Raw genomic sequence first — 6,152 nt, forward strand, 5'->3', positions numbered from 1 at the left:
GATCTGTAGAAGCCCCTGTAGTGGCAGAGGCTTTATTAAAAATCTTTATGAGGCTGGGTTTCCCTCATGAAGTGCTGACGGATCAAGGCAGTGTATTCATGGGAGAAGTGATGCAATGTATGTGGAAATGTTGTGGTCTAAAACATCTAAAGACCACTACTTACCATCCCGCCACTAATGGGCTAACTGAGAGATTCAATGGAGTTTTGAAGGGCATGATAAGCTATGTTCAAGATCACCCACAAGACTGGGATGAACGTTTGGGATGCTTCTTATTTGCATACAGAGAAGTCCCTCAGGAGTCAACAGGCTTCTCACCCTTTGAACTCATGTTCACTAGAAAAGTGAGGGGACCTTTGGAACTGTTAAAAAATTCATGGGAAGGAACCCTGGGAGAGTACGAAACATCTGTAGTAGATTTTGTATTGGAATTCCGCAATAAATTAACATCAATGATGGAAGTAGTGAAAGAGAATTTGAGTCAAGCACAGGAGAAGCAAAGTTACTGGTATGACAGAACAGCCAGGGAACGTGTGTATGATGTGGGAGATATGGTTATGGCGTTCATACCCAGGAAACATGACAAATTACAGGCTAACTGGGAAGGACCATATACCATCAGAGAAAGGCTTGACACAGTGACGTATGTAATTACCACAGACCAATTAAACAAAAGCAAAGTGGTTCATGTAAATATGTTAAAGCCTTACCATACCAGGGATGCAAAGGTGTTGCAAGTTACCTTATTCCCTGAGGGAAGTGGGCCTGAACTTCCAGATTTGGTACAGGAAAGCAAAGACAAAGGAGGGGTAGATCAATTGGAATGGTCAGAGGAGGTGAAGGAGGAAGTAAAAGAAGAGATTCTGAGAGTTTTGAAAAACTATGGGAATCTCTTTAGCAATAAACCTGGCCGAACCAGTATAGCCAGACATTCCATTGATACTGGAGATCATGCCCCAATCAGATCTATGCCGTACCATGTGAATGGGAAAGTTTTGAGTGAGATCAAAAAGGAGGTCGAAGATATGCTGGAACTAGGAGTGATCAGGGAATCTATCAGTCCCTGGGCCTCAAGTATTGTCCTGGTTCTGAAAAAAGATGGAACGACAAGATTTTGCATTGATTATCGGCTAATCAATAAAATTACGGTCCCAGATGCATATCCTATGCCCAGGGTAGACACAATGTTAGAGTTATTGGGGGCAGCAACCATTATCTCTACGTTAGACCTCTGTAAAGGATTTTGGCAAATGGAACTAGACGAGCAATCCAGAGCCAAAACTGCCTTCAGTACACCGGATGGGTTATAATAATAATAATAATAATAATAAAATTTTATTTCTAGGCCGCCTATCTGGCCGAATTAACGGCCACTCTAGGCGGCGTACATAGACTAAAATATAACATAGAGTAAAATATAACATATGATACAAAACAAAACCCCAGTAGTCTATAGACATCCCGAGCAGCAGGTTCACACACACATACACACACACGGTCTCTGGCCCCTTCAGCAGTTGCTGCTTTTGTAGCTGGAGAGAGACATATGAGTTTGTGACCTTACCCATGGGACTAAGGAACTCGCCAAGTTCGTTTCAGAGGCTAATCAATACTGTGTTGCGAGGCATGTCAGATTTTGCAGTGGCCTATATCGATGACATGGCCATTATTAGCAAGTCGGTGCCTGAGCATGTCCAACACCTGACCACAGTATTAGAGGCCTTAAGAAAAGCAGGCCTCACACTAAAAGCTAAGAAATGCCAGTTTGGACTAAAGGAAGTAATCTATTTAGGACATAAGGTGGGGAGTGGGAAAATCACCCCCTTATGGAGCAAGGTGGAGGCAATACAAGCGTGGCCTATCCCCTTAACCAAAAAGCAAGTTAGGGCATTTCTAGGTGTGGCTGGTTTTTATAGAAAGTTTGTGAAAGATTTTGGGGAAATCGCAACCCCCTTGCATGAATTGACAAAGAAAAAGTGTTCTGAGCGTGTGGTATGGACGGATGAATGTCAGAAGGCTTTTGATCTGCTGAAGCAAGCCTTGTGCCAAGGACCCATATTAATAGCACCAGACTATGAGCAACCATTCATCGTGGGTACAGATGTGTCAGACCTCGCACTGGGAGTCGTCTTACTGCAGGAGAGAGAAGGCACCAGACATCCAGTGGCATATCTGAGTCGCAAGCTGACGCCGAGGGAGAAAAACTATTTGTCGGTCCAAAAGGAGTGCCTAGCGGTCGTGTGGGGACTGAATAAGTTGCGCCCATACGTGTGGGGACAAAGATTCACGGTAACAACGGATCATCGAGCCTTGTTATGGTTACAGACTATGAAAAACCATAATACTATGCTGCAGAGGTGGTCCTGGGCCCTACAAGATTATCAAGTGGACTTCCAGTTCATCAAAGGCAAGGACAATGTATTGGCCGATGGACTGTCAAGGCAGGTGGCTGGGACTGCAGTGACGTTACCCAGAAGGAGGAACAAAAAAGACATTTTCCCGATAGAGACTTGTTATATTGTTAACGCGACGTATAAATCCTGGAACAGGAATAATACTCTGCCGTTATTTTAAAGGGGGGGGAATGTGATATTCCTGTATTAGTGTATATATGGTAAGTGCTGTTTGGATAGGAGATACATGGTAAGTGGAATGAAAGAGGAGGGGGGAGTGAATGGGCAGTAGAATGCTGGATGATTGGCTGAGTGTTGAGAATGGCTGACAGTATAAATGGAAGGATGACAGTTAAATCTGGGTGGACGTTAGTGGGTTGTTTGAGAGGGTGGACGTTGGTGGGTTGTTTTGGTGGGTTTTTGAGAGGAGATTGTGTGGAGAGTTGGTGGATGTGAGGAGAGTGTGGAGTTCGGATTAATACTAAGACAAGTATCATAACAATAGAAGAAACCATATGCTTATGTGCCTTTATAAAGTAATCTTGTTATCTTTGTTATTTAATAAATACTATATTTGGTTTACCAAAGGCCTGATCCTTGGCTGGGGTTTCACAGACCAGAAGGGAGGGTAAGGTAAATACCAAGGCTGAAGGGTAACAAATGGTGGCAGCGGTGAAGAGAATAACACCACAAGTATTCAGAGCAAACCAGGATTATCTGCATTGATACAAAGGGATTGGGGACAGCTTAAGCACTCAGTCACAGAAGTAATCTGATAGAGAGACTCAGGCAGAGTCTCTGGGAATACTGGTTATAGGACGTGACTGGTGGTGCTGCCTAGCAGGGGGATCTGTTGAGATCTGTGCTAGAGCGGGGAGAGAAACAATAAAAAGGACAGTCCGGACTGGTGGAATCCCTGGTGGTGCCTAGTGACAGGCAGTAGCCACGAGCAGGTAGGAACCTGACAGGGAGAGCCAGGGAAGGGCGTCACACACCCCCATTCGCTTGGGGTCAGGGGTCTGCCTGCCTAACTTAGGGCTGCCTGCACGGACTGGCAGCAATGGCGGCCCAGGGTCTGCGACAGAGAGGGACCCTCCTTCCCAGAGATGCAGGAGGGGGCTCTGAAGCAGGGGCCCTTTGCATGTAGAGCAGATGCTGCCGTCACTGAGCGAGGGCCCTGCAGGCTCTCATTCCTGCCCAACGTACCTGGCCCTCTCTGGGCTGTCCCACCCGTTCCTCCAGACCTCCACAGTGCGCTAAAAGTGTGGAGTGTCATTTACCAAGGGCAACACTCCTGACCCCCACCCACCCAGCCTTATTCCCAGCCATCAACTAGAGGCTTAGAGCCCCCCTTTACTTAGGAGCTGCCCTGAAACAGAGAGAGTACCTTTTGTTCCTGTTTCAGTCCTGGAAGGAACCTCAAAGGTCATCCAGTTGTTGAAGGAAAAACTTTCCAGACCAAAGATTGTGCTCCAAAGGACAGAGGTTTATTGATCAATAATACAGATATGCCAGTGGCGCCAGTGGGAGAGGAAGTTCTCTCGAACTTCAGTCTGCCAGTGGCGCCAGTGGGAGAGGAAGTTCTCTCGAACTTCAGTCTGCCAATGCCAGGTGATACAGAGCTTTTTATAATAATCAATACGTCATACATACATTGGACCCTGTGACCCCTTTGTGCCAATCCCCACCCTGGTATCCTCCTCTTAGGGTGGACTCTTGGCACATGTCACTCCCTCCCATCCATGTGTATCGAGAAAATAACTACTTTCCACATTCTTGACCCATATTTTGACATCCCACATGGTACAACAGAAGATGCTAGAATCAGTTCTAGAAAGCTTCAAACCAAACTCAATATATAATTATAAGAGTTGCTTCTTCTACAACAGACATTATTTGTGTGCCAGTTCCTTTTCTTAGTACAATCTTACCATGGCATTGGATCCAGGAAGCGCCAACCACAAACCCTTGCTTGCTTAACAAATTAATACGACTGCATCTAAGTAAACAGGCTTCCTCTTTAGACAGAAACCCACAGCAAAGAAAAGGTATCTTTTCTCACAGTAATCCTAACATTTTTCTTCACAGCAAACCCGTTTGTAAGAAGGCAGAAAGAACTTGACGAAAGGAAAATCATGATCAGAAATCTCAGTTCACACAGTCCAACCCCCACAAAGTGCTGGGAATCTGCTGCGGTGGGGGGGAGGGATCCAGCCTCCACCTAAAATCCTGTAAACAAAGGGAACCCACCCGTGTCTGAGGCAGTCTCTGTTCCCTCCAGGCATTGAGCCAGCCTAAAAGTTCAAGGGGCCACAAAGAAGAGGAGCCAGATCTTCTCCTGTAATAAATTCAATTCTTCATTTTTTGGGAAAATATTTAAGGAGGCCTGAAAATTCAAAGGGTTCATCTTGATCTATCACTGGGGAAGCCTTGAAGTTCCCTGGAACTCTCCTGCGGGTTGGCAGTGAAGCCAAAGGGGTGGGGGGAAAGCCAGGCCAGATGCTGTTGCCCCTCCAAATCTGCGGGGAGGTATTTGTGCAGAATGGCCTTTGCTGGAACTGGAGTGTGTCCTGTGAGGGGAACTTGGGGCTGGGGGGTTCCAAACCAGACTCACCTGCTGCTTCTCACTCTGGCCTATGTTGTCACAAGCCACTCTCTCTGTGCGACAGCATCCCCTCTCCAATATTGATTTCTTTTTACATTAATACCCCTCACTTTCCTCCCCAGAGCTCAAGGGGGTGTACATGGGTCTGCCCCTCCCCCATTTTGTCATCACAACAACACTGTGAGGTAGGTTAGGCTGAGAGAGGGTGACTGGCCCTCCAGACCACTTAGTGTGGGGGATTTGAACCGAGGATTCCCAGGTCACAGTTCAGCTCCCTAACCACTATGCCACACTGTCTCCACGTGGAGGGAATGGAGTGTAGGTTGATTTTCTTAAGTGGTTCAAAACTAACATGTAAAATAAGACCTGAGTTAGAAAGAGCTTTCCTCTAAATATCAACATGCCCAAAGTCACAGAGCAAGATGTAAGAAGCCTAGAGATGAATGTATCAGGAGAAGAAATAAGGAACACAGTTCAGGCACTGGGAAATAAAAAAAAGCTCCTGGTCCAGATAGATTAATGAGGGAATTCTAAAATATTTGCAGAAATATTAACACCGCACTACTTAATAATGATAATGGATCTATTCAGCAAAGAAAATGACCAGCATCACGATCAGAAGCTATCATCAAAGTTATACCAAAACTAGATAAAGACTCTAGCTTGCCTGAGTCATATCAGCCAATGTCGCTTTTGAATCAAGATGCAAACATTTGGACTTCCATTATAGCAAAAGTGCTTAATGTAATACTAAATTACATTAAACCAGACCAAACAAGATTCAAAACAGGAAATTACAGCATAGTGTCAAAAAACTAGTTGATTACATAGAATTAAGTCAAACGTCGAATTAAGGAAGCACATTAGAAGACTCTTCTCAGTGGCTCACACTCTCCTTCCATGCCGATTGGCTCATAGGATGCTGAAAACATAGGGGCCCTGCTGGGATCCTACTCCCCCAAAAGTAAGGGGTCTAAGACCCCCAAGTCCCTGGATGACTACACCCCTGCTTTTTTTCATACCCCTCCCCTCAAGGTTTCTGTAACATGATGTTTTTGTAACACAACTTGCATCAGAGAAATCAGCATTCTTTTACAGTGTTTTGTAGTTTGGTTACCTTGATATTTATTGCTCTGTTGGCAAGTGCTTATTGT

At 45.3% G+C, this 6,152-nt stretch overlaps 1 protein-coding gene across 1 annotated transcript in view; it reads right to left on the reverse strand.

Annotated features, from left to right (window-relative positions):
- Positions 1-6,152, reverse strand: part of LOC133381755 (zinc finger protein OZF-like) — a 57,626-nt gene that overhangs the window by 32,329 nt on the left and 19,145 nt on the right. The gene's annotated exons all lie outside the window — the stretch shown is intronic.

This window comes from Rhineura floridana, chromosome 3, assembly GCF_030035675.1.
Source record: "Rhineura floridana isolate rRhiFlo1 chromosome 3, rRhiFlo1.hap2, whole genome shotgun sequence".
In the NCBI taxonomy this organism is placed as follows: domain Eukaryota; kingdom Metazoa; phylum Chordata; class Lepidosauria; order Squamata; family Rhineuridae; genus Rhineura; species Rhineura floridana.